Source organism: Columba livia, chromosome 6 (assembly GCF_036013475.1).
Source record: "Columba livia isolate bColLiv1 breed racing homer chromosome 6, bColLiv1.pat.W.v2, whole genome shotgun sequence".
NCBI lineage: Eukaryota > Metazoa > Chordata > Aves > Columbiformes > Columbidae > Columba > Columba livia.
This window is the reverse complement of record NC_088607.1, coordinates 24,784,984-24,805,390: the sequence shown is the minus strand read 5'-3', so window position 1 is coordinate 24,805,390 and position 20,407 is coordinate 24,784,984. Positions and strand designations below refer to the sequence as shown.

The window sequence follows — 20,407 nt, the reverse complement described above, 5'->3', positions numbered from 1 at the left end:
AAGGTCTGTAACATTGTTTATGAATCAAGACATTATTTAAAAAATAGAAATGATTACACGAAATTATTGAAAAAAATAATCTGGCAAAATAGAAAAAAATACTGTCCTTTACAATTTATTTGCTACAAAAAAACCAGTCTTGACCTGAAGAATTACAACTTACATGAGCATGGCTTTAGATCACCTTGCAACTATTCTGTTGCAGTTTACTCAAGATGAATGAAAGGACTGATAACAACCTCAAAATCTGACTGAATTTAGGACCTAAATCTTGAACTAAAGGACACTTCCCACCCCAACAAGCTAGGTTTTCAGAATGACACAGAAGATGCATTTACAAAGCCTACTTGTTACAACTCATCTCTGGAAGGAACATCTTATCCTTAGAGTGACTTTAGAGCTACAAGCTAAAGAAAATAGCTACAAAATGAGAACAGTTATGGAGTAAATAAAACAACAGGCAGCAACTACACAGCCCAGAAAGAACAAGAGTTTAAATATATATATATATATATATATATACTGTAAATTTTTTTACACTCTTGCACCATAGTAGTATACACACAGTTTGGGCTAGAAATTGGATGGAACTGTGCAAGCTCTGACTTGCAGTTGCCATGGCATATTGACAAATCACTACTGGGGAGAACAGTTTTGGCAGCTAATCTGAAAAAAACTTAGGATATTTTGTTAAACAGGCAAATCCTACATCATTAATTCATCATCACTGGACTAGAGCAAGGGATATTCCTTTCCTCTAAGGAAATATGCTCTTTCCTACATCTTTTTTCTTCCTTACCTCCCTCATTATACGTACACACACTGGAAAAGGCAACACGAAGATAGGGAGAAGAAAGCAATTGCTCTCAACTGTGCCACAGACCTTCAGAGACTAATACATCATCCTCGTAGAGAAGCAAATACGATGTGGCATGTTCTGCTCATAGACAGTGTGGCTATCAAGATCACACAGGTAATTAGGACACACATAGTACCCTCAATTTGTATTCACAAATCATTTGCATCAAGAGGACAGAGATTCACACACAGACAAAAGCATTATACACATATTTGTTTATTAATTTGATCTGAGAGACTGCAAGAGCTATATTATTTTTATTTGCTGATAGTGACAAAGGTGTGTGCTGGTAACTGTTAATTTTCCATTGAAGCAAGTCTCTTTCTACAAAACATTGGAGTCATCTCACACATGAAAGACTATGACTTCCTAGCTCTTGTAATTTAAAGAGGTACTCTGAGGAGGGTGGGAAGTTGAAGTACAGGGAAGTAAGAATGAGAGGTGGATTTTAATTTTTTACACAGAGGAAGGAGGAATAGGAGTGCTTCTTCAGCATCTACCTCCCCTCCCTTTTAAATATGCCATCTGTCTGACTAGATACTCGTTGCCTCTTTTCGCATTTTCATGGTACATGAGCATCTCTAGCTATTACATTTTCCTCCATCTGCATTGCTTTCTGCTCTCTTGGGAGGTGGCTCAGACATGACTGTGTCAGCCAGTCCTTTTACCTCAGACGCAGCTTGCTGTGGCATTCATTAACTTAACATACAACATCAGCAATTGTTCCTTGACTGCAAGCTATGCTGGAAGTGAAAAATAGTATACCAGTTTTTACACAAGAAGATAAGATTTTCTAGGACAGACCAGAACTGCTGATTTCAGCAAATATCAGCACCCACAGCCATGCATAATCCAGATGCCAAATAACTCTATCTAATACAAGAACAAAATACTATAAGCAGTGTCTTGTCTCATATTTTGTGGTAATAATAACATATAGAAGCTATGTGGTTCCTGCTGGCAGCTGATGGCCGATTCTGCTTTTACTTTCTACGTTTAAAGCAACACTGGCAATGGAGTAAAGCTGGTAGAAAATGTGATATGAATCAGTCTCCTAGTTTGAAGCTGGTCAGAATAGAACCTTGTCAGCCTGGAAGGCTGTCGAATATGCTGTGACATTTAATCAACTGTTTGACTACAGGCTCACCTCTAGTGTCTGTGGTGAAGTGAACATGATTTCCCTCACCTTACTTCACATCACACATCACTTTTCAGTGCACTGCCATAGAGAGCTGGGTTATAGCCCTTTTTTTTTTTTCCCCTAAGAGGAACACAGTAACAGAGGTCAGCTACAGTCATGAATTTTATGAAAGGTTTGCTGGGAAACCACATTAAATGGCAACATCAGTCCATACATCAGCTCTGCAACGCTCTTATTCCAAGACTCTGCAGTTGAGTGATTTGCAATGTACTTGGATTTCATGGCCATCATTTTCAAGCAATGTCATTTGCCTTGGTATCAGACACTTCAGCTGCACCAGAATCTGCCCACTATTCATCATAAATTTCCTTCAAGAAAAAAATCTTCACCAGAAACACTCTCAGGATCCCCAAACTCTGATCTCAGGAAGCCTTGGATATAAAACCAGGCACAGACATTTCAAAATACAATAGAGGCTGGAGAGGAAAAGCTGAGACCTAAATTACTATCCCAGGATTCAGAAATGTAACAACTTTGGATTCAGAAGTGAAACAGGACAATTTCTTTGTGTTTAGTGTTTGAACTAAGCTATCCTTCACTTAGAGCAGCCCAACAAAATCATGCAAAACAAACACATAATCCCAAAAATCTCTATCACTATGGCAACCCATAAAAGCATATATTTTAGGCAAGCAAGAAAACATTGTATAAACCTCCAGATCAGAGGCCCACTACATTAGCATCCATGTGCACATAAAACAGAAGGCTAGATCTAGCAGAGCTGACCTTATGTTCAATTGTTGCTGTGATCCTCATCTTGCTATTTATGATACAGAGGCATACAGTTAATATGACTGAGGTCAACAGATGTTATTGAGTGTAAGATTAGGTCTATATAGTCAACAAATATAGTGTTTTGGTTTAGAACAAAAATCAACACAAGTGATTTTTTTTTCCCAAAGAGTATTCTTTCAAACAATAATATTGCCTCTGTTCCCATCATGGTAACATATATTTTCTTCTGTAGTGAATCACATTATTGATCCTGGATGACAGCAGAAGCTTTAATATTGCAAAATATTCAGTTGCATAAGTAATATCCTGGTAACCACACCACAGATCCACTGAATTTGTCAATACACAAATGTGCTAAAACAACAGGCCTCTCAGTCCCTCAAAAAGTCACTTAAAAAGTAACAATAAACACTCAAAATTGTAAGAATTTGTGATAACATTTCCACATCACAGAAACAGTCTTTATCACCATGATTAAATCTAATGAAAGTCTAATAAAAGTAGAACTCCTATTGAAATGTCTCAAAATGCTAGACATTAGGATGTAATCTTCACGGACATCTTTCTTGCATCTAGGAAACTGTTTTACTGGCATATTCAAGAGTGCTCTCCATGAAATTTGCCATGTACTTTGCAGCCATACTGTAATAGCAGGCCATAATGTATCTAATGGCCACATTAATTTTAGACATGTTTTTTCTTAGTGGTGCATCAAAATACCTTTCTTCTGTTCAGAAAGCCATTTTTCATAACACACTAAGAAGGAGTTCTGTTGGCTGGTTATTGCCATCCTGAATGAGTGGAAAGCACACAGAAGACACACAGATTGACCCAGGAGCCACTCAAAGCATAGAAGGAGAAGTGCCACATGCAAATCAGAAGTCTCAAGAAGGGAAGGAGTTATATATTCTCACAACTTGGGAAACCTGTTCCCAAAGTGCCTTCATAAATTTAAGTTTTAGGTGTCAGATGTCTTGTAACAACAGCAATAATTACACATGGATGCGCAGCCCTCCTAATTTCACTTACAGATCCTTAGACCAGAAGTCTGTGTCTGCAACTCTAAAAAAACAAAGCACCATTTTGCACGTGTGATAACAGTACAGTATCTGGCCTAGTATTTAAGAAAGAGCTGCACTTTTTTTTTCCTTATTCAAAGAGAAAGAGAATAAAGGCATTCAATAGCTACGGACCCTTAATGGCTGGGAGAAGCAGCCATGTCTTTTCTCAGTCTTCCTGCTCCCACATATATAATTTCTGTTGCAGATTTTCCAAGAATGACTGTGTTTACATCATCACATATCTACTATTCTGAATCAAAGCTTCTTTACCAAAAGGACTTACTTGGTACATTATCTCCACCTGTTTAGGTAGGCACTCTGTATCCATGACAAGGAGAAACTTTACCACTGAACTTAACTCCTGTTAACAGTGTGATGGTTATGAAACTCTACTTCTAGCAGACCCATTTGCAGCCAGGGTTTACTGACTCACCTTGCTGTTGTTCTTCAGTCTCTGCTTTACATCACTGACTTGGCAGTCAGTCTGTAGAATGCCTCTCACTAGGACCATGGAGACAGTGAGTGATTGAGTACAGTTCACTGGCTCAGTGTTTAGGAAGTAAAATCGTACACAGAATTACAGTAGTAGATAACATAGCAAGAATGGAGAGCTACATCCTTACAATAAACACGTTTTTTTACCTGACATCTCCTATATTTATTCAAAGTGAAAGAGCCCTACTCCAGGAGCAGTAGTTCAAAATGCCAACCAAGGACGCTGAGGCAGTTGAATGAAGGGGCTGGTAAGATGGGATAAAAAAAAAAAAAAAAAAAAAAAATCACAGTAAGCCTCCTTTCCATTTATACCTTAAGAAACTTTGTATAAAGAGTAACTGATTGCCTTAAATATTATCTCTGTCCTATTGGTGGATCAAGAAATACCAAGAAAGGACTGGCTGACCTCTTGACACTTAGGAACCAGCATTTACATGACAATTGTATCTGTGTTATTTGCACCAAAACTGAAGGAACTTGTACAGGAAATTTCAGTATATTACAGTATTTGTTAGGTGTTAAACTGTAAGTCTGAATCCCTTCCAGGTAATCCTAAAACCCAGTGGTTGTCTGATGATGCCTGACATGCACCCAAAAAATGTAAAAAAATGAAAAGACCTCCCCCAAGTGATTTAGGAAGAGTTCTCTCTTCACCCATTCTCAGCTCTCTACTTGACAAAGAGGACAAGCTGATAGAGCATCTACAGGAAAACAACACCGAACAACTGCCTTGCTTCTCTTTACATTATAGCTGTTCTACAGAGCTAGAGTATCGCAGTCTCCAGCACTGCCATAGTGATGTTCTTTGCAAAAGAAAATGTGCACATCCGTAAATTTCAGCAGTAGAAATAGTTTAAGAGTGCTGTCACCTTCTTCATTGTATATATAGCTTGGTAAATAAAGAAGAGAAAGTGTGCTCTTGGCAAAACCATTGGGCATTCTGTGCTCAGCCTTCCCTCCTGAAATAAAATACAATACTAAGTTTTTCACATTGGTTGGTTGATCTATGGCTCTGTTCCACCTCATCATTCTAGTATGATTCAACAAACATTAGAGAGAAATTCTTCTGTTTAAATCCTCTACTGCAACAGAAGTAAATATCTTACTTTTAGAAAACACATTTCTTAAAGATAAAATACAATTCTACAATAGTCTTTCAGATAGATTTGCCATAAGTCAGATACCCTTGTTCAAATAATGGACTATGAACCTAATATATCTTGTGCCTTCAAGAAGTACAGAACTTGCTCTTATTAAGGTGCTCCATTATGAGAGTCTGAGACTGATAAAATGAATTGTTTTTCATCTGTGCTTGGTTGCCGTTATAAGTCTTCTCATTGAATGAAAATGCAATTAAGGAGGAAAGTATTTAACAAGAGATCAAACCAAAATGATACAGTTTTAAGGACAGATCATTATTACAATGACATTTAAACTGTCATTCAGCTAAAATAAAATAACAATATAAAGCTGCATGGGACTCTGGCAAGGGTGATGGGAACAAACTTATTAATTCAGAAGGAAAAACCCCACTTCATGCTGTAATAATACTTTGAATAAAGAACATGTTTTTCACTTCCTTTTTATACTCCTCCCTAAATTACAAATACAAATGGAAGCAAGTGTAACTTCCTTTTTCAGATGACCTGATCAAATACATACCTGAACAACTCATATATCTAGATGAAATTTTCTAATCTTCTGTTTTTCAAAGATAAACATTCTAAATTGCAGAGTACCATTAACATTTGGGTGAAACTACTTCAGTGTATAATAAATCCAGAAGAAGTAGCTGAGTTCTTTTAATGCTTAGAGGTTATCTCAGTCATATGTGAGGAAACAGTCCTTGTGGTATGCAAAGTTACATGTATATGATGGTACTGGTCAGTACACTATAGTGTAAAATAGGTAACTCTAAGGAAATAAAAGCAAAGCTGTGAGAGGCATTAATAATAGCTGGACTACACATTATAGACTGTAGCTCTCTTGAGGTATAGAGATTTTATTTAGTTTTTCACCAAAGCATCATGAAATTATGTCTAATTGTTGCTTTTGAACACATAGTTCCAGCAAGGCACCTACTTGCACGTATCTTACTCTGTTTGTTTGCTGACTCTATTTAACATTTAAATGTTATGTTAGTGCCAGAAATGGGATCAAAGCAGGTGGAAAATTTTGACTATTCAAAAAATTATGACCAAGTTCAACTTGTGTTCATCCCTAGTTTAATTTGTGCTGTCTTTAATGACACTGCTTAATATCTTACCTGGAGCCTACAAGGGGGGCTTTTTGGAAGAGACAGCAAAATCAGAGCTTCTAACTTTTGCTTCTAATTCTGCTGAAGGCAATGAATACCAACTCAACAGAGTTTTGTCTGAAACTTTCCTTCCTTCCCTTAGCACCAGTATTGCTATGAAAGCTAGCCACAGTTTATTTCATAAATTGACTTTTTCTTCCAAAACAATAACAGAACTGGTAACTAATGAATGAATCTCACCAGCTGTCCTTACAGGGCTTATCTTTCCTGAAAAATTTTTCTAGATTTAAATGTAAAGCATTAAAGCATTAAAGGATCTGAAATCCTCTCTCATACAAGGTCATACTTCATTATCTTCTTGCCCTTTCTATCCTCTCCCATCCCAAAGCTCCACTCAAGTTGTGAAGTTGGTCTGTTGTTCACACTGAGCAGGGGCCATGTAGCACAGTTCTTAATGACTAACAGGCTTGCAGGTTTATCATGTACATTCATTTTATAAAAATCTTGCAAAAGTTTAACTCACAACATAATTGACAAGAGTTTCACTCCATGGATCCTTAACCTGAATTGCTACAGAGCAAGCAAAGGGGAAATTAATTGTGATTGCAAAAGTGCCATGGGACTAATTCACATCTGACATGAATCAACTTCCACTGCAAGCATGAGAGTATCTCTGTGAACACTGGGTATGGTATTTCATAGGGAGTAGAAAGACCTTTTAAAACTATTTTCCTGCATGAGATAAATCATTTAAAAGTTGGAGGGTTAGTATAAAAAGGAACCACACAGCTTTAGTCAGAAAAAAGATGCTTCTTTTTTATTTTTTTCTTTGTTAAAGAAAATAGACATCAAAGAGGTGAGGGATAAGCTGAAATTTTATTTACTCTTATTAACAAAAGGATATACTTTAAATGAGTTTTCTAATTATGTAGAGATATAACACACTGGTGTAGTGGTTGTTAAATCTCACAAATTAAAAGTCAAAAGCTGAACTGCAACCCAGAGTTTTTAGAGCACTCTCAGAGCTTGAAGAATTCATAAACCAAGTAAACCTTCTGACATAACTATAAAATGTGGTATAAACCCTAGGAAAAAATAGCCATCTTGAAAGGGTAACAGCACTTTTATGAGAATTTCAACTGCACCATGGCAACATCAACCCATCAAAGCAAATGAAGGGCAGTAAAACTAAAATTAAAAATGATGAAGGGGACACCAGCTTGCTAACAGCTTTCCAAGCTGTAAAGCTTTCAAATATTATCTCTTCATTGGTTTGTTCAATCACACACCCCTGTTACCAAGCTTTATCATATTGTGTATCTTTCCCATCACTGTAGGCTGACAGGTTTTGATGGACCTATACGTAAAAAAAAAAAAATAAAAAATAAAAAATTCCCTCTTGGTGCACATCCCTCCTTATTTGTTTTTTCTACATTGGTGCCAATGATGACACCTCCTGTTATTAACTAAAGCTACAAAAACCATGAGAGTTAGCTCCAAGGACTCCTAGCTACTTAGCTTCCCCTTCCTCCCTCTTCCTTGCTCCACCCACATGCCCCTGAGTCTGTCATCACGGCTTTCAAACCCTGAACTTGTGGTGACTGCCCTCCCAGGTGTGCTATGTATCACAGCACCTACTGTTTAGATATCCTCTCTTTAAATGTTCTATCAACCATACAAGCAAATGGCATTTTACTAAATTGCAACTCATTCATTGCATTGTAGCATTGTTTTTGAATTTTCTTCAATTGCTTTAAGTATTTTGAGGTACAGTATTTATGTAAGACTCAAATGCAGAGTTCCATGTATCACAGAATGGTTGGGGTTGGAAGGGACCTCTGCAGATCCTCTAGTTCAACCCACCTGCTAAAGCAGGTTCACCGGAGCAGATCACTCAAGAATGTGTCCAGGTCTGCCTTGAATGTCTCCAGGGAAGGAGACTCCACAACCTCTCTGGGCAGCCTGTTCCATTGCTCTGTCACTCCCAAAGTAAAGCAGCTTCTCCTCATATTCAGACAGGATCTCCTGTGCTTCAGTCTGTGCCTTTTGCCCCTCATCCTATCATTGGGCACCACTGAAAAGAGTCTGATCTCATCCTCTTGACATCCACCCTTGAGATATTTATAAGCATTGATAAGAACCCCTCTCAGCCTTCTCCAGGTTTAACAGAGCCAGCTCGCTCAGTCTCTCCTCATAAGAAAGATGTTCCAGACCTCTACTAATCTTTGTAGCTCTCTGCTGGACTCCCTCCAGTGATTCCTTGTCCTTCCCTCCATTCCCTTGTCCTTCCTTCCTTCTCCTCCTTGTCAATGAGAACTCCCAGGTTCTTCTGTAATGCTCCTTTCCTGCAGGTCAACTGCTCTCCCCTAATCTACCCAGCCAGTCATACCATCATAGAAGGCTATTAGGTCAAACATGATTTCCCTTTGGTGAATCCATGTTGACTACTCCTGATAACCTTCTTTTCCTTTTCAAATAACTTTCTCATTTTAAAATGGCATTAAATCAGATCATAAGCATTGCATTTATGTTTCATTGTAATTAAAAAGATCTTATACTGCAAAAGGAGTTTCGTTAAAAGATAACATTAATAAAGTTGTAAGTAGAAGAGGGGGTCTATTTTGATTAAAATCAGTCATTAAAGGGCCTCTACCTTTCAAAATAGAGTATTATTAAAATGTAGATTCCTCAAGCTGTATGTATGACACCTCCCTCTTTTGGGGCAGAAAGTCCTTTGACTCTTACATATTTAAGCTGTCATTAATGGAAACTACTTGTGATTAAGCCATTGCATGTATTGTGTAACACATGCTCTATTTTAAGCCCAAAAGAAAAGGTTTTCTGACAGTGTCTCATTAAATATGAACACTATCAGATTTGTTATTTTTTTTTTGGTTTCTGGAGGGAGACAAAATTTTTAATGTTTTCTCTAATCAACCAGATCAGTATGACTACCATGGCAGGATTTGAAAGACTGCACAAAGAAACACTGCTTGTTTGCACAACTGCATTAAATCAAATGGAGTAAAAATGGTCTTTTTCCTTTATGTTCCTACAAGATGGATAATACGGAGAGCGAGTAGAAGTTATATGAATTGTAGACATATAAGAAGATAATGTAAAGTAGGAGTAAAAGTCTAGAGCAGAGGTTCTGCCCCAGGCTGAAGTTTGTCAAACTGAATTTTATTGTGTAAGTTTTTCCTGAGTGAAGCATTGCTTTTTTCCAGTGCAAGTTAGAAAAAGGCAAATTATAATCTCTAAAATATGCAAGCTGGCTGTTGCTTGTCAGTATTTTGGATCCACCACTGCTAAGCCAGGTGGACCAGGATCTGCTCCTCCATGATCATCCTGCCTCAGCAAGAACCTGTAACCACCCTTTCTTATTACACTTGCTGATCTTCTGAGTACACCCTGTTAACTTAAACAAATCTCCACGAAACTTTTGCAGTTATGCTCAATAAAACCACACTACCAGAATTCATACAACTGAATTAATGCAGTTTGGGCTGATCAGTTTGATGAAACTTGTCAATGTTGACGAGTTCACAGATGTCTGTGTTCACTTGGCATCTTTTCTAGGCAGTGCCTGGGTTCATACAAATAAAGATGACTGAAAGTAACAGATTGCTCAAGCAAACAGAAGTGTCAATGACCACTGAACCTGAGGAAAAGGATATTGATGGAAACATCTGTTGAGCTTATTGCACCTGATAGCTAACATAGACATCTCACTGAGCATAGAAATAAGGGTTGCCTTTCTTGTTCGTTTGTTTGTGTTTTGTTTTGGGGTGTTTTTTTTGTTTGTTTTTTTGTTGTCTGTCTGTTTTTTTTGTTGTTTGTTTGTTTGTTTTTTGTTAGGGAACTACCAGAGACTCCCACAGCTGCTTCATCAATCAGTTCAGAGTTTATTCAGCCACCTGAAACATTTGAAAATTTGGTGGCCAGAGGTTGCCAACCCATGCTACATCTGAAGGATAGCCACAGAGGAAGCTTGTAGCAGTCAGTTAGCATATAGGCTTCTCCAGCTGCACTGGTATCACAAATGAGATATAAAGCCATATCTGCTGACCTTCAGCTTCAGAAAGCACTTGATTCAGTTTTGGTTTCGCTGACTTTGTGTGAACAGAATGCATAAAATGTACCACAGAACACGTGGAATTCTCTGGACTCATTGTCCTGCAAATTTTGTCTGGCCCAGTATTTGTGTTTTTTGGTACTGAAGTTCAAGAAGCACAGGCTTCGAGCCAAGAAAGCTTTGATTTCTATTTCAGCAGTTGTTAAATATCAGGGAGACATGCTCTTGGATAACTGAAGGGAAAATGGAGGTTCTTTGGGGTCATTGTCAAGAGACTCCATATACTTTTCTTGTCAGTGTTTATTTTCTCACTGTTCTCAATTTACTATTCCAGGAAGCCCTATAACTGCTTCTACTGCCATTGTGGAGATACTACTCAGAGCTTCACTCTAGCTCTTTTCCTTACAGCGTATCTATTTCAGAGTTCTGAGCCATGGACAGAGAATATGATTGGAGCTTCCCAATCAGTTCCTGGTGAGGCAGTGTCCACACTGTCTATATGCCTGAATGGGACAGACTTAGATGTCCACAAATTGTATTTGCATTCTAAGTACAGAACTGCTCTTCTTAGACATCAGGAATCAGCAGCAATAAATAAAATCTTAACTTACACTCAGAAGAAGTATAAATTACTGGTTCTGACAGACATTTAAGGATCTTACAGCTCAAGTATTTCCCTATCAATGGAACCAGTAAAACCAGTGCAAAGAATTAAACATTTAGGAATGTGAAAAAAACCCACAATTGTATTCTGTATTCAGTGAAGATTCATTATTCATGACTTCACACTCCGAATCATAAAACAATTACGATGAACTCCATTCTGGCAGATGTTCGTGTAGACTTTCTAGTAATTACAGTAGGGAACCCATAGGATCCTCCAATAGCAATAACATCTCATACTGCTACCAGTGGTAGATTACTATCTGTTAGCTCACTTACATAAGCTTTCGACTTTAAAATCACAACTAACTGAAAATTATAAATTTAATAATTCCCTTATTATCCTTATTTTGTCACAGTATTATCCTTATTGCATCATTATTCTTACTAATATCCCATTGCATTTATGAGGGGGTATCCATAAATGTAAACATAAACAGCTAGCATACTACATAGTAGCTTTGACTTCAGAATTCAAAATCTTGTTAGGAAACAAAATTCCCAACACTAGCCACACAACCACAACCAACACCACAAATTCCCCCCCCCTCAGATCCACCAAATACCCCCAAACCTCAAACACCCAATCAAAGAAACTCAAGGCAAAAAGCCTACTGGTAACAGCTTTTCCTTTCCAAAATACATAACTGCTTAGTGTTCTGGAAAGAATTTTTCAACTTATCTGGACAGGAAGAGCTAGTCAAATTAGAATCCTCACTGACAGAATTTTATTCCACAGCATGCCCTATGGTTATTACAGTAAATAATTTTGGAAGTTATGTCTCTATCAAATGATTGGAACTGATATTTGAAGAGGAAAACTACATTCCAGAAAGTTTTTTTCAAATGCTAAATATACGTACTTAGAGCCTGGCTGAAGAAGTTTATCAGCCTTGTAAATATATGAAAATATATATTATTTCTCTTTCTATTCAGAAAGTGACTGCATAAAAAATTTGTATATATTTTTGTTTTATGTTTTTTAGCTAAAGAAATTTGCTTATGATATTGAAACATAAATCATCAACAAAACCCTGGTTCCCATATGTATGTTAATATTTTCTTGACCTTTGAAAGCCCTGTTGACTATTATGTGCTTCACACTAAACTGTATGAAATTTATAGGACTCACTAATGGAACATTTTACCTCCCAACTCAGATGCTGGTGGGCAGTGGAATGAATCATTAGTGATGAAATTTGCTATATTTAAGTCTCTTCACCTAGTGTATCTGCCAAGAGGAAAACTGATAGAATCTCTGGTGCGCCTACCCTTGCATATGAAAAATGGACAAAAAGGCTTGTACTTGGGTTTACAGACATAATTGCATCACTCAGCTGGATGCAGGACAGGAATCCCAGTATCAACAAAAAAGAATGTGGATCAGGGAAATCAAGAAACAGGCCAGAACTGTTTTGTGACTTGGTAGAGTCACATAATAGAGCCACCTGCAAGAATCTGAAGCAAAGACAGAACGTGGCATATCAAGAAAGGAGAGAAAATAGCTAAAGGATCAGAAATTATCTGAGCTAAACTCTTGCACTGTTCCTCAAATTGAAGGCATTATTTCTGTAATCATAAACAACCTTTTGGACTAGAAAGTGGTAACCATACTCTTTAAATTAGTCTCAATCTGCTGTTTCAGGCAACCTATTCTCTGCCATGCCAACACAAATCTAGAATCAGCAAGGAAAGAAATTATCTCCAGGGTATTGGTACTAGGGCTCCAAAGCAGATTTCTAACTTTTATGCTATGCTTCAAGAGATGAAGGATTTTTTTCATTACGCTTTTAGGAATAAGGATCAATGATTTCCCTTCAATCAAGCCCACAGCTCTGTTTGATTTCATTTTCTTATGTTTTTATTGTGTAGTGCCCTGAGATGTTTCTTTGATAAAGTGCCCCATAAATGGGGATTTTTATTGTTATTGTCATTGCACTTCTTAGGTCCCAAACTATACATTGTTGTCATACTAGCGTTTTAGACTGTCTGATTTTTCATTGCTGAAAAGGATTGATCAGTCTTGTTGCTCTTGCTAGTGAGACCAATATATTTTGTAATTAATAAAGTACTCTTTTGTAGAGTGCTACGTTGGACTGGATGCCTAAGTAGAGAGTTATTCCTCTTTACACACAGCTCCGCATTTATTCCAACAATAATATCATATCAGTAAATAACAGAATTAGGAAGCTTCCCAAGTGCAGTTCTGTTTCTTTGCTCTTTAATACAGTGAGCAGTCATCTAATCCAAAATACTGCTGTCTGAGTCCTAAGAAAAAACAAATTATTCTCAAATAAACAAATCAAAGGGCTTCAATGAAGGTCTCCATCAGAGAGAAATATGACATTTGTATTTCTAATATAAGCAAAGGGCATGACAGAAGAGCTTCTAAATACACCATTTGGTGCCTTTTTATAATTAAACAGATTTCACAGTCATCTTATTTCCTATCCTATCATCTTTATCCTGTCTTCTTTAATTCTCACTGCCCTTCAGCCTTCAGTCCAAATTTGTTAAACCACACAACACTGTTAGAGTACAGTGTAAAAACAAGGTTGAAGTGGCCCACATGAAGTCAAATTTGGCAAAATACAGCCTGGAATAAATGGCTACATATGTTAGAAAGTAGACCAGGACAAAATGTGTCAGGATGTGAATAGCATTGATAAGAAGTTAATCAAGTTTTAGTTAATCAAAAAGACATTATAAATTATCAAGTAATGTAATTTAGATCACCATTCACATCAGTGTTGAGTTTTACTTCACCGACTTGAATGTGATCACAGTTATGCTGGCTAAATCCACACAAATTCAATGGATTAATGGAATAATAGAAGACTTAAACCAAAGTAACAGAAGAATTCGCTTATCTCTTCTTGCACACACATCCCAAATTAGATCTGCTCACACTTGACTGATATGAATACATTTTAGCATGTTTTATTATCGTAGCTCAACTGGTTCTAAAATACCATAGTGACTGGGCCACAATCCTTTTAAGTTCACACATAATCCATATAATTTTGAAACATGTTCTCTAGTCTTTGGACCAGAGAATTGCTTCAACTGAGCTACAGAAATTTCAGCCAATTCTCAATTTTTACTGCCAGGGCCAAAATATAGTTCCAAAAATAAACTGTTATTCCCAATTCCCAAGTCGAAGTTGCAGAATTGGCATTTAAAGTAAATATAGTTTAATTTGCTTACAAATGGAGCACAATTGATGCTGCAAGATAATAAATATGAAGCCCTAAGTGGCACATAATGGAGCCACTTTCAATGTTATACTACGTATGCAGTTAGAGTGTGGGTGAGCTACAACAGAGAGCTTTCTAACCACTGATGGACTAGGAAAAAATATGGATTAAGATTATGGCATTTTTTTCACTGTTTTACTAAAGTATCTTTTTTATATTGGAAATCTAAGTAAGACAACCAAAGGAGCATACACCTTGCATACTAAATAAAGTAAGAAATTTGTGATTTTCTACTTTGGTTCCTTTTGGCAAGAACAGATGGATCTGCTTTCATTTTTCAGCCCTTAGATCTCTTGTGCACAAGCTATCATCATGCTAATAAATTTCACTGCAATGCAACTCTTTGCACTTCTTAACTTTAAATTTTGGTTAATCCAACCCTTTCAGACTCTGGGAGCTGCTGGGAATGGCAGATGTGCCCAGGGCTTTGCTTTATATTAGGGAAGCCAACATCTTAGCAGGGAACTCTGACATCTCAGAAGAGATCTGCATAGTCTTGCAGACCGCCAGCATGCACATCCCATGGGGGGATCTTGGATACTAGGGTCCCAAAGAAAATGCAACTTGTTATGCTCAATAAAACCACACTGCCCCACCACACACATTATTCTGTCTTTGCTAGTCACCTCCTTACTTGTTTCCTGATCAAAAGTGGGGAGGGGGGGGGGGGGGGAAGTAAAAAATAAATCGATAATGCATCAACTATTTGATGGGGAAGGGAAGATAGATGGTTCTGCATATTACTCTATGTCCAGTTGTTCCATTTCATCCTGAAATGTACTGAAACACAGCCGGTAAGATAGCCGCTAGGGTCAGACTAAAGTCTTCAGAGAGAGAAGCTACTATGAGCTAGATGCCTAGAGATATCAATAATCTCCCTCAATAAGCTAACGACAGCTCTATTAAAATACTTTTCACCACATAGTAGTTGTAATTTTCATTATATTTTTGGCAATATTTGCACTTTTCCTCATCTTCAAATTTAAACATTCTAGAAATTGCTGTAATTAACAAAAAAAAATTATATTTGTACCTTCATGTACCTCCTGAGAATTCAGTCCAGTAATATGAATGCATAACACTTGTGCTAACGAGCAGCAAGACAGTGGAAAAAAATATACCAAAAGTTACAAAGTAGTGCAAAGCACTCAACACCAACAAATAAAGATCACAGAGGAAAGAAGTCTTAATCAGTCAAAAGTAACTCAGGAAAGAGATACTGAAATGCATTATTTGTTTAAGCATTTGTCTTATTATAAAGAGCATGAAAAGAAACAAGATCCTTATAAGCACCCAGAAGTCACTACATAACTCAAGCAAAATGCCAAAGACAACTTGCAGAACTACCAATAACAGTCCATTAATATGTTCTCGTTTTGTAAGATGACCAGTAGGATACGAGAGCTGGATGAACTAGTCTGTGTCAGTGTTTCATTAATGTACAGTTATGAACGTAGCTTAGCTTTCTTTAACCTGTACCATACTTTCAGAATCAGAATTGGCCTGCTTAAAATTACTTTATATTTGTTTCTGCTGTATTAAGTTTGAGCTTCGTAACTGTCCCAGACTACCTTTTTTCTTATTTCCTTTACCCTGGCATCACTACAAGCAGATGAGTCCTCGCTTTGTAATATCTTCCCTATGTCTGCAAGACACAGCTTTCATTATGAAATTCAAGTGAGGCATTCCATATGCAGGATCAAGTCAGTACACACTGTAAAATCATCAAGATGGTAATATTAAAAGAGCAATAATAAACCAAATTAGTAATTAAAGCCTCCTGCACAGACAGGACACAGAACTCAGTGTCAGATAGCAGGCAACTGTATCAGAGAGAGAAACCATACAATTTGGGAGGATTACTGGCAGTATTATATTTGTGAGCTGGAAAAAACAAACTTAGTCATAGGTAATAATGTGTTATTATTTATATTGCTGTAGGTCCTGGGAGCCCTAGTCACAGACCAGGTATCCGTAGCATGATATTATCTCAGGAGCCAGAAAATCAGTGCCTCTATAGCTAATTTATGATTTTTAGTAGTCAGTAGAATGATTCATTTTAATCCTCAGACTTTTCTTCTGAAGACATTTCCACAAAGAATCAGGGTAGCATAATCAGGTATTTACACAAATATCATCCTTCTGGTAATTATAAGTTTCTATTATTTGTCAGTGTATATATATATATATAAAATTTAAAACCATTATGATGTATATATGATTTAACTTACATTTTCTGTAAGTATATTTGCTTCACTGAATAATACAGACTATCATCTGGGCTACACCTATGGAATATCCAGATTTTCATAATTCTGAGGTGGCAAAATCCGCTACTATAATCATAGACATACATTGACTGCATCCATAGTTTGCTTGCTCATGAGGAATTTGTTTATAATGGTGATTTTTACAAGATTCAGCAGCCACAGGAGGACTGGGTAGAAGTAAAGATCCACACTCTGATGGTAGTCCATCAAACTGGGGTAAGGATATACAACATAATTCTGTGAAGGAAGTGAGCAGACAGTAAATACTGCACATACAGAAATCAATTGTTTTTCTAACTAGGTGTAACATATTTTTTTTTACTATTATTTCATCTCTGTATTGAAAGCACTGGCCTTCCAGAAAACCATAAGCATTCTTACAAAGTTTCTATCTGGTACTCATCTGTAGCTCAAAACCTGTCTTCATAAAAATAATGACAAATGAGCTCAGGGTTTTGTTGATGATGAGAGAGTATGAAATGAATTAAATGGAAATCATGGCCATCACTAACAAAAATACTTGTGTGAAAATATCAGTTGACTTATAACACCAAACAGTGTTACGTTTGCTTACGTTGGCACAAGCCTGTCATACCAGACAAGCCATTTAAACAGAACACCTTTAAAGGCTCAGCAAACAGCTGGACCAGCTCTATCTGAAAACAGAAGTGGAAGTCAACTGAGGAGCAGGAGTATCATCTAAAATAAGCCAGCCCAGAAAGATGAAGTTCCTTTGAAGAAAGGCGAGAAAGCCCTAACAACACAAAAGTCGCATGAGAACTTTCTGTACAGGAAAGAGGATCTCACACACATCTCTTCCTCTGTCAGCCCAGAAATAGCTCACCTGCTGTCCTGGTTTTGCTAAAAACAAGTTTCTCTTTTAGTGAATTTGCCTGTCAGCTAAAGCCTTCATATTAACTGCATTTTCCTGGAGAACCAGACACATGTTTTGGTAAACCTAGCAATGGAATGCAAACTTATTGATAAGCACGGATGGACATCTCTCGAGAGGGGCGACGAGAAACAAGTGACCAAGAAACTGACCAACTGTGTATAACATTCCATTCACGTGAATACTTCATATAAAAGTGGGAGATCACAAGGATCTCGTCCCTTTTCCCTTTTTGCCTTTGCTTTTTCCCTTCTGCTTATGGCCGACATTAGGAGAGGACCTTGCTAGTCGTCCCTGCAAACTGAGGCCCAGTGACAGACTGAATCCAGCTCCGGTGTGCTGCAGAGTCTAATCCAGGACTTCAGGTGCCGGCTCCGCAGTTGCTGAGACTTTCAAGATTGGTTTTGTATATTTTGTATTATTTTCTCTATTCTCATTAGTAGCATTAGTAAAACATCTTTAATTTTTTCCAACTCCCTTCTCTCTGTCCTTTTCCTCCCAATCACCTCTCCTTAGTGGAAAGGGGGGAGAGCGAGGGGCAAAAAGGGGGAAGTGGGGGGGGAAGAGGGGGTTAACAATACATCTGCCAGGGTTTTATTGTCACCCCACAATCTTAACCCTCGCCACCTGCCAAAGTAGCATCTTGAGTGCAACACCTAAGGACATGATTACTGCCTTTAAAAAAAAAAAAAAAAAAAAAAAAGGAAAAAGAAAAAAGAAAAAAAAAAGTTTTGTCTTCTGTGGCCTAAAAGTCATAGGGAGACAAGGCTGGGGGAAGGCAGCCGCACAGTGTTTCACTCATCTCCCTTCCTCCCTTCCTAACAGACTGCTGAAGGGAATTTATGCAACAGAGAAGGAAGAGGAGGCTTCCCAAGCTCCGTGAGACCAGTGGGCAAGGGAAAGCAGGATTTGAGCTCAGGAAGGGCAAGGAAGAATGCCACATTCTGCAGTTTTAGTGTAGAGGCAGAGCCTGTCCCCACCGTAACAGCTGATTAGGTGTTAGCAAACTAAATATAAGAGACATGTCACCCAGAGTCCTGGCACCCCACTTTTTAATATTAACATGGTACAATTTAGGAGGATATCCATATAGTCAAAAGGTAACATGAATCGACAGCTGATATTGCCTTCTTCACATTTATAACTTTTTTAAAATAACTAAGGCTGGTTAGAAAGACTAACTGCAGAAAACACATGTGGGCTGGGAGACAGCAAGACATACAGCCATGCTAAATATATGAAATGCTTCAATATTCACACACTGTAAAAGGGAGAAGCTGAAGCTCCAAACTTGCCAAGAACACCCTACACTATTTGGTAAGAGATACTTCACCAAAGTATCCTACAATAAATGAGAGCATAAACAAAAGGATTACAGCTGAGGTTAGTCAGAGTTAGATTAGGCAAAGCATCATCTGTGTGCAATATTAGTTTCCACACAATCACATGAGGTTTCACTTTTATTTTGACTGTATTTCCAAGAGTGGCACACTTGTTTAATATGCAAATCTCTGAGAAGCTTTGCATCTAAACTAGTAACTAAGCAATTACTTTGTAATCAGATGGCGTTGACAATGCCATCATGTGGCAACGTGTAATTACACAGCATAACATCGTGTGCAGTATTTTGCACTACACCTTGCAAACTAAGTGTTGCCATATTTTTTTCCTCAACTGAATAAGACTCCAGAGATTCTAAACAATGCACTCAACCTTAAAACATGATTCTCACAGCTTTTTTGTTGACATAAGTGAAATGCCCAGACAGACCAATAAAAAAAAAAAAAAAAAAAAAGTAGAATATACCTTCTTCACTCTCTTTTATTTAGGGTAGTATGAAGTGTCTTAAAGGAAGAGTTTGGAGACCAAGCCGTATATCTGTATCTCTCCCCTGGGACAGCTTCTCCAACCACTGGCAGCTGGAAGACCCTCTCTCTGCACAGGCAAAATTTAGCAATTCATCATGTCAAAGAAAAAGGAGAACTTCTCTGACTCTGGGGATCGATCTTAACACCCAAGGGGCACAAGGGCAGGATATAAAGTCTCTGAGTTACTGTTAACGTTGCCTTCTCGTAATAAAGGCCATTCATTCCATCCATTGTTCTTAAAATTCCCAACATATTGGGATTTTTTCTATGAGAAAGCACTCACACTTTTGGAATGCCTGAAAAGTGACCTGATGCATATGAATAATTATAGTTACTAAAAATAAAACCACCACCAGCACCAAATAATTACGGGCTGTTTGGTTTGAGTTTTTTGTTTTGTTTTCTAAAAACAAACAAACAAACAAACAATTTCTCCATAATTTTAGAATAAATGTTTGTTGCACTTCTAATTTCTAGAGTACTACAGACAGACAGTTTAAATTGATGGCTTGTTAGTGAGGACTGGCCCCTTTGTGAGATGTTTTCAGAATGATTGATTTACAATAAAGTGGCTCCTGGTGGGTGCACGCAGGTGGAACTGATTCAGATCGATTCCACAGAAGCTGACTAATCAGCTGTTTAAACTGGCAGAGTGCTCAATGACAGAAACACTGCAGCTATCATTTTCTATCTAAGATTACAAATTAACTTGTTCTGTTTATCCTGTATGCCATCAATATGGAGAGAAGCAGCTGAGAGGGAAGTGGGATTCTG

General features: G+C 37.6%; 1 long non-coding RNA gene across 1 annotated transcript in view; it reads right to left on the bottom strand.

Moving 5' to 3' along the window:
* Positions 1-20,407, bottom strand: part of LOC110357179 (uncharacterized) — a 54,487-nt gene that overhangs the window by 18,434 nt on the left and 15,646 nt on the right. The gene's annotated exons all lie outside the window — the stretch shown is intronic.